Consider the following 16,025-nt stretch of genomic DNA (forward strand, 5'->3'; position numbering starts at 1 on the left):
ATTAATCTTTAGTCAACAAAAAAGTTTAAAAATGGCTTAGAATTTATTGTACTAATTTTTATAAATGGCTTTGTAAAATGGTGTGATTATTTTATTTATTTGGTAAAAGAAGAAAACTAAGATTTACTACTATAGAGGTATATGATAGAAATAGAAGACAGATTTTATGTTTGTCACATCTCTGATGAGTACCCATATTCAAGACTTGAAGTCATATTTCTAACTATGTTAAGCAGGGAACACATAAAACAACGCATGATAAGGCAACTATTAGTGACTTTTTAAAATGTACCTTCTTATGTGATGAAATTTACTTTATTAGCTAATATTTGGGTTTGAAATATAGGATGCTGATCTGTTTAACATATTTCGGGAAGGCATCTACTCGAACAATGCCAATGGTGTGGGGGGTAATATTTCTACAATTTAATGAATGGTTGAACTTGTTTGGGATTAGTGCTGGGTAAATAAATCAATTCTATTGTAACTTGCCCCTACATTGAAAAACTTGTAATGTCACTATCATCTACTTGCCAAGTGTTATTCTGGTGAATGTGATTTTAAAAAGTTTATTTGAAAAGGAATATACTTTCAGAAGATTAAATGTAGGTTATCATGGGTTTGAGAAAGACAACATTTTTATACTACAGAACCAAGTTTTACTGAAGTAACAGTTTTTTGAAGCTCTAAGGATCTTCTTAATTAAAGTTTTTCTAAATTATATTTGACTTCTAAGTCAAGATTTCCTAGCCTTGGTAGACCATGTATGGATCTACCGTTCCAGGAAGTACTTTTGGCCTACTTATGCTGGGCTGAAATCTTTCATTAATCATTAGGAGAAGGTATTAAAAATATTCTTGTGACATTTGTGATTTTGTTCACTCAAATGGGCTTGTCATCTGTAAATTGAAAGTTTGAATTACAGTACTTTCTCACATATTTTATGATCTCATCTTTCATTTTAAGTTGACTTGCATTACACAATAGCTTACATCTAAATCCTGCAAGGAATTAAGGACCTGAAATATTATAGGAAATGAGAAATTGAGACATGTCTTCAATTACTTACTGTTGGCATGTTGAATGGGCCTAGGTGAAAAGTCTTGCTCTTGTTATCTGATGATGCAGATAACTGGGAACTGGTATCCTAGGACCCGTGGGTCCTGCAGAAGAATAATAGCTTTTAGACATCATATCAGCAACATTTTGGTAAAATCAGTAAGAATGCTTCAGAAATATGGAGAAAAACAGTTTGGGACCAGCGACTTAAAACAATAAACAGAGCAGCAGAGTAAAATACATTATAGATTAGAGGAAAACAATACTGTTTTTTTACCATGTAAATTCAGAAGATCAAGAACACTTAGATGGTATCACAAATTTATACCGAAGACATTGCATTGATACTTTTTATATTCTAAAAATAATTATTTATATTCCAATCTATTTATGGGAATAAATATCAATTTAGTTGTCAAATTATCATCTAATTCTAGTAAGTTTCACTGTGTGAAATTTAAGATCAACACATATAAATAAAAATATATAAGTATATATAATATAAGAAATTATTTTCCATTGTTTTGTTGTGGTTAGGGTATCAAAGGCAACTCCGTTTTAAAGTATTGTTCCATTATCTCTACCTCAGTTTTTGGTAGAGTTAGATCTAAAGCTTTACCATTTCGAGATTTACAGCCTAGAGGCAAGAGGAAACACTGTGATTAAAACATTACCAATTTAAGGCCTAATATCGAGGACTTGTCCAGGAGCTTTGAAAATATTTGTTGATAGAAAGTCAGTAGTGTAAGTTCCTGCCTGGTTGGATTGTAGACAGGCTAGGACATTAGGTAATCATGCATATGAACAATATTTTCACCTTCTTGGCTTTAGCTACTTTTGAAATGTTTGGTATAATAAACAAAGGTATTTTAATAAAATACTTTGAATATCTGCCTTTAGCTACCAACTCATGGACAAGGTCTAAGTGTCCACTGTAGGCTTCCCTAGGAAGAGGGGTATACTCATCCTCATGCCTATTTTTAGAAAATACCTTCTATTCTGAATAATTCATTCTCAACTATTCATCTCTCTATGATCCCTTGTAACTAAGATTAGTTTTGTTCCAGTAAGACAATCTATGCTGTCACGGTAAGATATTCTGGTTGGTCTCTTCCTACATGGAAGAAGGGTAAAGGGTCAGGAAGACATTAGTGCCATTGAGACCTCATTTTGGAAATTTTAAGCTGCAGAAGTTTCGAAGTAGCTTTTAAGAAGGCTTATTTTGAATCCATTAGCTCCACAAAGCTAACTCAGTTGATAAGTAAGTACTTGAAAAGCCATCACCTTTGGACTTAGCTATAAAGGCTTCAAAATATGATCAAATTTAAAATGAAAAAGACAAAATAGTCATTGACAGAAAAATTGCAAATGTGAGCAATCTACCATACAATATAAGTTTTTTTTCCACTATAAACAGAAATTTAGAGAAATAAGATCAATAACATTTTTAGGAACAATAAGGGTTTATTGTTACAAATAGGCAACCAAGGATATATGCCTGTATAAAGATTGCATCATTAACTACTTAAATTTAGAGGATACTACAGGCTTCAGCAGCAGTTCTACCCAAATGACAACAATACCAAGATTAACATGGCACTTGCACAAGGATGATATAAAAATTTGTGAAGTATTCCATATTTTTCATTTTTCAGATGCAAGAAATGAAAAACAGTTATTAAAAGGTTGATTACAAAAATACAAGTGTAACAGCATATATAATTCATAGAATTAAAGGTTAGGTTGACATCAGTGTTTAAATCTTCACCTTAGAAAGGCCTTTACATAGCATAACCTTTACACAACTTGAAATTAGATAACATTGTCATCTTATCCCAAAGAAATAAAATACTATAAGGACCTAGGTAAAAAAAGAAATCTTAAACTTTTTCTATAAGGAATGCAATTTGAATGGACACATTTATTAATTAACCTATATATTATAAAACAATGTAGAATTCAAAATATATCTAGGAGAGAAGGAAATGGATTATGGACATTATACAAACATAGATATACTTTTTTCAGACAAGCACCAGGAATAACTTAAGTTTCTATACTATTCATTTCCACAGATAAGTTAAAATTATTTCTGATTTTAAAAAATCACAAACTCTGCAAAAAACATTATAGATGTATACAAACAACTCTTGAATACATTTTGACATCAATGTCAGGCAATTCACTTGGAAGAATAACATGGAATCCATGATTTTTTAAAGTAAGATATTGCTGTTGCTTTGCATTGTGAAAATATTTTGTAAGGACATGAATGATGAAAGTTTTGAAATTTAAGAAACTTAACCAAACCATTACGACTTTTGGAGGGACACAAAGGATGAACTGGCATTTTTGAAATTTAAAGGACTTAACCAAACCATTACGATTTAGGAGAACAATTTGTAAAGCCTTTCACAACTTCAAAGAGGTAGTGATACATACTTATCCTTTTGGCAATATCAAATGCAGTTTCTTCCAAGTTGTTCTTCAGACCTGGTTTGATATAATGGTTCAACAGAAGTAGATACAGCATATCTTTGCTATTTCTATTCCCAGCAGCAAGATGCAAGGTGGTCAAGAGGACTTTAGTTTGGGCATTTGTATCTGCATCATGATGAAGTAAGAAAGAAACCACTCTGATATTATTCCACATATAAGCACTGTGCAGGGGTGTCCAGCTATTCACAGTTATTACATGAATATCTGCCTTGAGCTACCAACTCATGGACAATATCTAAGTGTCCACTGTAGGCTTCTCGATGAAGAGGGGTATACTCATCCTCATCCCTAGTATTTATATGAGTGGCCTTTTTGGAAAGTAGTCTCCGCACTGTAGTAAGCCAATTAATTTCGGCATCCCAAAGAAGAAATTTACTTGGATCCTTCTCCATTTTTTTCTCGTAATTGATACCATTTCTCATTTTTCATATTGTTCCTTGTCTTCATCAGAATTGCCTAACCAGAGACTTTGAGTACCAGTGGGAATGAGGTGTCAATGAATTTCCCATATAGTTCACGTTGGTTGAACTTGTTGGAAAAATCCGGTGAATTTTCGGTATGTTTTTTCACCGTGATTTATTTTCTCTTTTTCCATTTTTACTATTCTAAATTATTCTACCAGGAGAGTAGGGATTGATAGAGAGCAGAGAAAGATTTTCCTCCGTATTCAAAGGTACAGACTGAAAATGAGGACCAGTGGTATCTTCATGAGCAGCTTATTCTAGGAATGAGAAAATAGGAAACAATACCTTCTATGTAAATGACTTGGGAAATACCATGATATAGTGTAAGAGTACTCACTATTCAACATAAGACCTTTCTAATAGATCCATAATTTATTGGTACTCAAATTAGAAAAAAAATGTATAATGCAGTAGTAAAATAGAAGTCCTTTGCATAACTACTTAAATTCCTTGTTTTTTTTTTTTAAAGACACTTGTTTTCATCTAAAAAAGTAGGCCTGTTTATTGTCTTTAGGTGATTTTGATGATTGAAGATGCTTAATGAGAAGTCAAAATGTATTAGTAATCCTTTGCTATCAATTAAATTTCACTTTTCTTCTTGGAGAATATAATGATCAAAGCAATAGTTCAGAATCAGCAAGCAATAGTTCAGAATCATGCTTCCAGCACAAGTGGATCACCAGTAAGTAATACTCAATACCATTTTCCAAAAAGGTTTATCACAGATACAATCAGCCTGCCTCTCTAGTTGCTTTCCTAGCCTGGACCTATTCCTTCATTGTACAGGAAAAGTGTGATTCCACTGACTTCAGTCAGATCTGTTACTAGAATTTTAAAGGATTTAGATGTTTTTTTAAATTAGTTGTGGGGCCTGAACTCTGGGCCAGGGCACTGTCCTTGAGCTCTTCAAATCAAGGCAAGTGCTCTACCACTTGAGCCACAGCACCACTTCCAGATTTTTCTGTTTATGTGGTGCTGATTTGGGAAATGGCAGGGCAGAAAGTGAAATGATACAACCGAAAATATAAAAGCAAAACAAAGTAGGATAACTATGGAGCAATTATATTATCTATGAGAAACATGAAAGAGAGAGAGGAAGAAAGATACAGATGTGCAATGACCTATCTAGCCACAAAATCCATGCTTCTGATCAATTTACAGAACAATTTTTTTAAAGAGATGGAAATAGAATTCATTTATTTACCTTAAATTAGTAAACACATTTTTAGTAGCCTACGTAAAGAGACATACCTTTGACCAAATTACAGACAAGAATTTTAATCCTTTGGCTGGGAAGGTGGCTCATGGTATAGTGCTTGCCTTGCAGCTTACTAAAGTGCAGAGACTACTTTCCAAAAAGGCCATTCATATGAATACTAGGGATGAGGATGAGTATATCCCTCTTCATAGGGAAACCTAGAGTGGACATTTAGACATTGTCCATGAGTTGGTAGTCAAGGTAGATATTCATGCAATAACTGTGAATGGCTGGACACCCTGCACAGTGCTTCTATGTGGAACATATTGCAACAGCGCGCATGCACACACACACACACACACACACACATACACACATATACACATACATCATCAGATTTCTTCTTAAGTATTTTTTGTGCATGTTCTTAAGAAGAAATTTACATTACTAACTTGAATTTCTGACAGGACAATATCATCACTGTACATCTTGCTTCTATGCTCTCAGTTTTAAATTACTATCTAAGTATGTGCATTAGATTAGTATAGGAAATAGTAGGATCCACACTGGTGGCTCATTTCTTTAATCCTAGCTAATCAGAAAGATGAAATCTGATGATTGTGGTTTGAAATCAGACCAAGAAAAAAAGTCTATTAGATTTTGATTTGAAAGTAACCTGCAAAAGCTAGAAATGGATCTGTGGTACAAGCAGTAAAATGCTAGCCTTGACAAAACTAAAACAAAAAAAAATAACAATTCTGGGACAGAGACAGGTCCTGAGTTCAAGCTCTAGTATTAGCAACAAACTAATGAATGAATGAATTTATTAATTAACTAAAAATAAATTAAGTGGTCACATGTGGAGTGGAAGGTAAAATGTAACAACCATGGTGACTGGCTTATGTATTATTTTGTAATAAGGCAAATTATCATTTGTCCTAAACACTAACATTTTATTTGAACTTTTTTGTACAATAAACCCTGAATTTGGCATGCGTGTATATTTGTGTGTGCATGTGCACACCTGTGTGTATGTGTATATGTGTGCTTTGTGCTGTTGCAATGTTGCTTGCCAATGTGGACAGGGTGAGGCTTAAAAGAGCTGTTGTTATATTTTTATTTATCAGTGTTCCATTCTGTCATTTCAGTGGAACCACCCTTCTGTACATTTTATTTTTCAAATGATAAAAATATCATTATCAAAGCATTTACACCATTAAGTTAGATAAAAGAGATCACTTTCAGCTCTTAGTATTTGTTAGGTAAGAAGATACACATATAATTAGGTAGTAAGTTATTGCTGTAAGATGACTGTCAGTACAAAATATGTATGTGACCTCTTAAATTGGTTATCCTTTTAAGATATACTCATGGAGTGATTTTGAGTGACTTGACCAAACAGGTATTACTTTCTGGTTATTCCTGTGAAACACAAGGTGGATAAACTCTTTACGCATTTCTGTTGAAAATAACGTTTTTGGTAAGATCGTATCTATTCACACTAATATAATAAACCCCGTATTTTTTAGATTTGAATATCCCATCATACTGACTGAAAATCAGTATTGTGGATATGCTTGTTAGATTTACATTTCAAAAATAAAGAAACAAAAAGAATGTGTCAAGTGGCGCTGTAGCTCAAGTGGTAGGGCACTTGCCTTGAGCTGAAGAGCCCAGGGACAGCGCCCACGCCTACAGTTCAAGCCCCACGACCGACAAAAAAAAAAGCATGTGTCATCTCCAGACTGTGGATGCATTTGAAGTTGTTTTGTACATACAAAGATTTCTTCATTAATAGTTCTTTTGTTGGAGTAATTATCACAAATTTAACAAATAAGGTTTTTTGAATATCTTTTCGAATATAAATAACATCTCAGAGCGAGTCTTACAATTTCTGAAAACCCTTTGAATATTTTAATATTATTTCAGTTCATTGACTATAGAGCTAAAGACATTTCTGCAATAAACATTGTTAAAATCTGAAAAAGTAAGTGGGTATATAGGCTTTTTATGCATCATTTTATGGAAAGCCAGTTTTTATGAAACTAAAAGAAATAGAATAAAAGAATGTAAGTGAATTGGGGAAGCTAATTATTAGTATAACTTTGTTTTCTATTAGCATAGTCCTTTGAATGTAGCTGATGCAGTTAAATTATGTCCTTTGTGTCACTGTGCTTCAGTTATTTTTAAAATCTTTGTAGATATAATAGTGAATTTGTAGTATAAATAAAGGTCTTTGAAAATGATTTGGATTAATCTTGTGTTTTGTGTCCTACTCCCAAGAAAATGAGTTATTTTCAAGTATTAATAGTTTATGACTGAATCTTCAGTATCATAAGAAATTTTGAAAAAATGTAGTAGTATTGATGTCTTTTTTTAGGGGGGGGTGGGTCTGATAGTGGGGCCTGAACTCTGGGCCTGGGCGCTTTCCCTCAGCTCTTCAGCTCAAGGGAAAAGCTCTACAACTTAAGCCACAGCACCATTTGCAGCTTTTTTCTTTTTGCTTATGTAGTGCTGAGGAATTGAACCTCATGCATGCAAGGCAAATGCCCTGTCACTGAGCCCCTTCCCAGCCCTTTATGTCTTTTTAAACCAATTGTATTCAAAAGTTGGAGAATCTTTAATTCATGCTTAGGTCTTGGAATCTATGATTTTTAACCTCTTGTTCCTAACATTAATGATAGGTCAGACGGCATTTTTGGGTATATGAAAGGTAAAATATTTTTCTGAGGTCAAAATTGATTTTTATCAGTCTGGCTTTAATGGCATTTTAAAGTAGTACCTTTCGCTCAAAATATTGGGTATAAAAAGCAATCAAAACACTTCTAATGGTAAACAACTTAGGTTAGCTACAATGTGGAAATGATTGGTCCATAAGACCTGCAATCTGTTTCCATCAGGAATTGGGGAGGTCATTCTTTCAGTAAGACTTTGTTAAACAGTGATAGGGTCCCCAGGCAGTGCAGTGTTGAGTGAAGGGATACAATATGATTTCTACTATTTTGAGCTAGAAATCAAGAATGTTATACTTTAGCAGTTCCTTTCACCAGGGAGATATGCATTGATTATGAATTTTGAGTTTTCATATTACCATTACCTATTTTCTTTCTTTTTTTTTTTTTGGATCCGGTCGTGGGGCATGAACTCTGGGCCTGGGTGCTGTCCCTCAGCTCTTCAGCTCAAGGCTAGCGCTCTACCACTTGAGCCACAGTGCCACTTCCGGCTTTTTTCTTTTTGCTTATGTGGTGCTGGGGAATCGAACCCAGGGCCTCAGGCATGCAAGGCAAGCGCTCTACCACTGAGCCACCTTCCCAGCCCGCGTTACCTATTTTCTAACCAAGATAAAGTGAAATATTATGAGTGTACACAATAATTCTGAGAATTTCTCCTAGAAATTGTAGACTAAGTGCTGGTATTTTAGTCATAAAATAGAATGAGGTTAATTGATACAGTGGGAGATGTATCTCAGGATAACACTTACCATGTGTGCAATGTTGTACTAGTAATTCCAACTCTGAAGACTTCAGTATCATCATCTGAGAATTAATAATGTAAATAGTTCCACTTTATGGAATTATTGTGAGGATTAAATTAGATACCATGGTTAAAGAACGTGGAAAAACAATCAATTAGCATTTGGCACATTCTACCTGTTATTTTATCATTTGATGAATTCTAACATTTTTACCGTGATTCTATATACTGTCTCTTAATGATGTGCAATTGATATTCATTGCATTGATCACTTTTCTGTCACTATTAGGAAAATACCTGCAAAGAAAATTTCTTTTTTTTCTTTTTGTGTCTGGTCGTGGACCTGAACTCTGGGCCTGGATGCTGTCTCTCAGCTCTTCAGCTCAAGGCTAGCACTCTACCACTTGAGCCACAGCGGGACTTCTGGCTTTTTTTTCTGCTTATGTGGGGCTGAGGAATCTAACCCAGGGCCTCATACATGCAAGGCAAGGGCTCCAACACTGAGATACCTTCCCAGCCCTGCAAAGAAAATTTCTCAGGAGGAAACTATTATATTGACTCATGGTTTAAGAGAACGCAGTTTAAGATGTCTCCATTGTTTTTAAGTATATTTTTATTATCTTAACTAGTTGTACAAGGAATTTCCATCCAATAAATCATTTTTTAAGTATAATGGATCTTTATATAACTTTTCCCTACCCTTCCAAACCTCACCCCACCTTCATTTTAACTAATTTCATACTATCTGCATTGAATATACTGTCTTCACTCTCTTCCTGCATAACTCTCTTTATTCCTTCCCTTTGATTTCCCCTCATATCTTCCAAGTGATAATTTCCTGGTATTCATTTTGTTGGATTAAAAGTTCGATTTTATAAAAAACTACACCTTTTAAATACTCCTCTGCAAATAGCATGTTTTGGTTAATATTGTTTTGTAAACTTGTATAAAGTTCTAGCTTCCAAATATGAGACAGAACATGGGTCCTTTGTGTATCTGGTTCTGACTTAGTTTACTTAACATATTTTTAGATCTATCTATTTCTTTGCAAATAATGTAACAATCTTCATAATTGATAGGTGCAATCCAATTGTGTATATATGACACACTTTCTTCAACCATCCCTCTGCCAAAGGGCATCTGGGCTGTTCCCATAACTTGGCTATGGTGAATAGTGCAGTAGTGAATATGGTTGTGGAAGTGTTTTTACTGTAACCTTTTGGAGGAATTCATCACTATCTTTCTGGGAGCAATCCTCTAACCTGTTTTCCAGAATAAGCACATCCTTCCCTTCATCTCCATCAAAAAGTATTGCAAATCCTCAAAAACACACTACCCCATACAGGTCTCAATAAGCTAAAACCACACTGTGCCCATATTCTTTCAATACATTTTTCATAATTGTACATATAATTTAGTGAGAACCTTCTATGTACTTTCCTAATGTGGGAATGAGGGACATCACAACAGAGTAAAAGATATATGCAATTAAAATAGTTATTATCATATTTAAAATCTTGTTAAGCTCTTACTCATAGCCTCACTTACTATTACTTTAATCTTTATTTGATTATCTCCTAAATTATGACAGGTGAGTTAAATACAAAGGCAAAAAATGTGGTTTGATTTTGACACTCATGTGTGAGGATGCACAATATGGGCAAATAGATGGATTGGAATTAATAGCAATTATCCATTCTGGTAAAGTAGAGATAATTTTCCCAAACTGATTCTCACAATTCATATTCCATTCAACAAAAAGAAACCTGTAACAATTCCTTTTGTTTTGCACTTTATTAACTTTTGTATCCATTTTATTTTATAATGAAGGATGATTTCATAAATCTACTGTAGATACAAAAATATGTTAAAATATTTCTCTCTGAATGCATTGATACATACATACACATATATATTACACAGCTTACAATGCTAATTTATATGCTTCACATATGCTAGACCAATGTTTGACCACTAAGCTATACTGTCTAGTTATAATCCAAATAATGTTTTAAATCATGACTTTTAAACTTTCATTTCTAGTATGCTTTTTCAAAATTATATGTGATAAAATGGGATCCATAGTCTATCCACCCTAGCAAATTAATTGTTATTTTGAATATTTCCACTGCCTTTCCACTTTCAAAGTCTTGTGTTTGTTATTGATAAAGATTTTACTTTGCTTCTTTTCTCTCTTCATTCTTTTGCCCTTTAGAGATTACCTGTTCTTTCTTTTATGTCTTTGGAAATTAATTTCATATTCCTATTACAATTTCTTTACATTGTAACAGGTATATACAATGCTTTATTTTCTATTTTATTTTTTCCCATTTTGGCTGACTTTTAGTCCAAACTATTAGATAGGCTAAAAAGAAACTTGACTCAGGACACTTTATTTTTCTCCTTCTCTTCTCTGAAGCCTTTCTGTTTTTTGAAACACAGGAGCAATGACATATAGCTCCTATGTGGTCCATCATTCTTTCCACTCTCATTCTCCTCTGTTGTACAGCTCAAGTTGTTATCATTCAACTTTATTATGCTACAGCGTTATCTAAATCTTAACTCATTCCTAAATTAATTTTAGTTGTTTCAAGTATTCTCTAAAGACATATCTATATATACTCTCTATATAATATCTGAGGTCTTGTGTTTTCACAAGGTACAAAATATGAGTGACTATCAAATATCTAGATATCTCTGCAGAATATTGGTTCATCTGCTCAATAAAATCGTATGTAAATTCAAGGAATACAGGTCAGTCAGAACAACCTTGTAAAATGGTGTAGCTTAAGCCTTCATACTAGCTTTGAATCTTATTTCCATGTTTAGTAGTGAAGGAAACATAATTCTACAATAAGAGCAGACACATAGAAGAATGTAACAGATTTGTCAAAAATAAATTCTTAGTTTTATGGTGAATAGATTTTGAAAAGTATCCCATGTCTTTATGAAATAAAAATAGAATCTTAAATGGGTGTATTGGCACTATTTTCTCTGGAGATTTAAAGAATGATCGTAGACTACTACTTCAATCATTTTTTTGTTTTGTTTTCTTTTTTGTTACTCATGGGGCTTAACATCTGGGCTTAGGCATTGTCCGCATGCTCTTCATCTCAACTCCAGAGCCCTACCGCTTGAGCCACCGTACCACGACTGGTTTTCTAGTGGTTTACTGGAGATAAGAGTCTCATGGACTTTCCTGCCCGGGATGGCTTTAAACCACAATACTCAGATCTCCGACTTCTGACTAGCTAGGATTACAGGTGTAAGCCACAGGCACCCGGCCTACCTCAATCCTTATATAAAAAAATTAAAATAAAAAATGATTATCAAACTAAATGTGAGATGTAAAAACCTAAAAAAGATAAATGTAAAAATTCATGACATTGGACAGTAAAGGTTTCTAAAACTTTGACGTGGAAAGCATTAGTGGCTAAAGAAAAGCAAGAATAAACTGGATTATATCAAGTGATAACTTTTCATAATTCAAAGGACACTATAACCGAAGTGAAAACATCCAACAGATGGAGGGAACATATTTGTTAATCTATAATGTTTATGCTACAATGATTCTGAACCTTAAGCATTTTTATATCTTCTAATTCTATATAAAGTTTTGTCTGAATAGGATATTTCTTTAAAGAACATATGTAAATTTATACTCAAGATGAGGAGCATATGAAATAAGCTCCTCTTTAGTATCTAAGAAAAAAGAGAAAGAATACTGACTAGTATGACCCTAATATAAAAAGATGACACAAAATATAGTAATGCATTTGTGGAGAAATTGATATACTCCTCATATTGATTTTATTTGTATAATACTGCAATCATTTTAGCAAGCAAGTTTTCAAGTCTTTAAAAGGTCAAAGAGAATTGTATAGGATCCATTCATTACACTTCTATGAATGTATTTTTTTTGTTTTTAAACTTATTTATTTATTTATTTGTTCATTTATTTTTTTTGCAAACAATGTACAGAGGGGTTACAATTACATGTGCAAGATAAGGAGTATATTTTTTATAAAGTATTGTAACGTCTGCTTTGTTTCCCATTCCCATCTTTTCCCATCCTCCTCCTGCCCTCCCCCACAGTCCTCCCCTCTCCCATACCCCCCACCACTCACAAACCAAAGTTGTAAAGTTCGTTTTGGACATAACGACTTGTACATCGCATTTTGGCTATGGGTCCACCTCTATCCCTATTTAAACGAATTGTTTTTCCCCTTCCCCTCCACAAATTATACCGACATGAAATACAGTGAAAGCAGTTGTTATACAATGGGGGAGGGACTTACAAATTAAAAAAGAAATGATCTTATGAATGTGTCATAAACAATCGCTTGAAAGCAAATAAAAAACTTTCGAATACATATCTTAGGGTTCATTTCATTAACATCACCTTATCTGACTTTCTCTGCTTTACTCAAACTTTCGTTTGCATGCTGAACTCGCTAACACTGGTCAGCTCTCCCAGAATTGGAAGACAAAATTGGACTGGTTCCTGTGGATGGACAGTATAAGTGGCTTTCATCCAAACTAGGATGCAGACTGGAGAAACCCGGGTTAGAAAGATGTGGTCTACTTGTATTTAGAGGCTTATCTCTCCTTTGGGGAAGATGTAGATCATTGAGAATTTGAGCCCTGAAAAACAATTTTGTTTTAAGGCGTCGAATTTTTTTTTTTTTTAATGAAAATAGTTTTTATTATACTCAGTGACTCCTTACAAGGAATAGAATATAAAATATGTTCTTTGTATATACTGCGAAAATTTCATTCATTCCCTAGGGCTTTCCCATTCAGAGATTCAGAGGACAGATGATTTTGCCAGAAAATAACTTGAGTAAAAAGGCTGTGCCTCTAGCTAAGCTTCATGCCTATAATTGGTTGTAGGTCTTCATATTCAATTCACAATTAGGTTTTTTACTAACTCTATACATGCAGCTTCAAGTTAATTATCAGAAGTAAATTCAAGTCGATATACTTTGCAGTATTAGAGACTGCATTTCCAGTAATCATTCTTTTTGTTTGTTTTTTTGTTTTTGTTTTTAATTTAATTTAATTTTATTTGTGAACATACTGTACAGAGGAGTTACAGTTACATGGGCAGGATAATGCGTACATTTCTTACCAAGAATTGCATCCTCCTCCTTTGTTTACCCTTCACATCCCTTCCCAGCCTCCCCCCTCCCCCCCTAATCCCAATCCTTCTCCTTCCCCCCCCCCACACAAACGTTGTAAAGCTCGTTTTGGACATGACAACTTGTACTTCTCATTGTTGCAACAGGTCCACCTGTATCCTTAAACAACTGGTTTTTCCCCATCTATGAATGTATTAAAGAGAAGTAATAAACGTGTTTGGACAGAGAATTGTAGTTCATTGACAGTGCACTTGAATAGTATTTGTGTGACCCTGGAAATAATCCCCAAAAACAAACTTTGAAAAGACACACTATAGAGGATGCATGCTGGACAAATTCCTGTTACAGAATTTTATATCTATTTTAATGTCTGTTCTAATATTTATAGCATTTCTATTTGAAGAAATGCAAGTTTGTGAAAATTAGGCTTTGAAAACCTATGAAGGTACAATTCACTTCCAAAGTACTAAAATGTATACAATAAAAGGAGATAATATATTGTAAGTTAATTACATGTCAGCAAAAATCTATTGTTAAAAATTCTTCACACAAAATGCACAATACTTAAAAAGATATTTTTGGTGTTGGCTAAAAACTCTGTAAACTAAAGGGTTTTAAACAAAATGTGATTTCTGTTTATTTTGAGGGGTTTTTTTTGTCTGTTATTTTGAGTTTATACAGAGATAACTCAATCAAAAAGTCTATGTGATAACTGGAATACCTAGGAATTATGCATCACTTATAAGTAATTGATAACCTTTTCTGGAAGAAACTTTTAGCAAATAACAGAAGACACAAATCTATGCATCTGTATTTTATGAAAGCCATACATTACTTGCTTAGTCCAATTGCTTTTCTCTACTTTGCTAGGAAACCAAATTATTCTCAAGACAAGAGCCAAAAGCAGTGAAAAGAAACAAAATACACAATCATCTTGATTTATTTGTGAAAATAACAAATGAAATAAAACAATTACACTTAAGGGGCTCCAATATTAGTATCAATGAAGTGGTTCCTGAATGCCAACATCTATTGAATTTTTAGAATTTCTGCGAACATATAAAAACTAGAACAAGAAAACAAATATAGTCTTAGAGTGAGCCAGCCTTACAATCATTTTCTTCATTGTTTTGAAATTACAAAACATTGATACTCCTTTGCATTGGAAATCATTTAAAAACATTTATCACTTATTATAATTCAAGTAGCAAGCAAGAGTAATTTTATATAATCATTAAAATATCATTTTATTACTATTGTAAAATAGAATTAAAGACCAGTCCCAATATTTTACCTACCCATCATTATTCTTAATTCCTAATCATTACCTAAATATCTTAATCTAAATAGTCATGTCTTTAACCTAGACATAAATATTGTATACATTTTAACTTAACATTTTCCAATGGCATGTATTCATGTTTCTAAGAAATGTTCACAGCAGTTAAAAGATGCTTTTGTAAAATTAATGTGATACATTTTCTTGTTGTGGTTATTGTTTGCAAGGCCTGGGCATTATCCCTAAGCCTTTTTATGCTCAAGGAAAGCATTCTACAACTTGAGGCACAGAGCTAATTTCTGTTTTTAGTGGTTAATTGGAAATAAGAATCTAAAAATTAATTTTCTGTCTGGACTAATTTCGAATATAATTCTAAGATCTCAGCACAAGAATAGCATGAATTAGGGGCTGGGAAGGTGGTTCAGTGGTAGAGTGCTTGCCTTGCATTCCTGAGGCCCTGGGTTTGATTCCTCAGCACCACATAAGCAAAAAGAAAAAAGCCGGAAGTGGTGCTGTGGCTCAAGTGGTAGAGTGCTGGCCTTGAGCTGAAGAGATGAGGGACAGCGCCCAGGCCCAGAGTTCAAGCCCCACGACCAGACCAAAAAAAAAAAAAAAGAATAGCTTGAATTATAAGCGTGAGTTACCGGCACTTGGTTTGATGAATTAAAAAATTTGATTATGTTTAATATTTTTTTCACTTAATGTATATCATTCTACACATAAATTTAGATATATGTATATATTTCTGACAAATAATCTCTAAAAATGTATCTTTCTACACATAACATATATATATATATATATATATATATACAGAGAGAGAGACAAAGAGAGAGACAGAGAGAGAGAGAGGACAGACTCCCTCTAAAACTTTTATGCTACTATTTTGACCTTTTTCATTTCAAAGATAT

The 16,025-nt window shown here is 33.5% G+C and overlaps 1 non-coding gene across 1 annotated transcript; it reads left to right on the top strand.

The window, feature by feature from the left end:
• Positions 1-2,600: 2,600 nt before the first annotated feature.
• LOC122124870 lies at positions 2,601-2,704 on the top strand. Its single transcript, XR_006150675.1, has one exon. It is a non-coding gene; the product is annotated as a U6 spliceosomal RNA (small nuclear RNA).
• The last annotated feature ends 13,321 nt before the right edge of the window (positions 2,705-16,025 follow it).

The sequence above is a fragment of the Dipodomys spectabilis genome, unplaced genomic scaffold (genome assembly GCF_019054845.1).
Source record: "Dipodomys spectabilis isolate Male_0828 unplaced genomic scaffold, ASM1905484v1 ptg000250l, whole genome shotgun sequence".
In the NCBI taxonomy this organism is placed as follows: Eukaryota; Metazoa; Chordata; class Mammalia; order Rodentia; family Heteromyidae; genus Dipodomys; species Dipodomys spectabilis.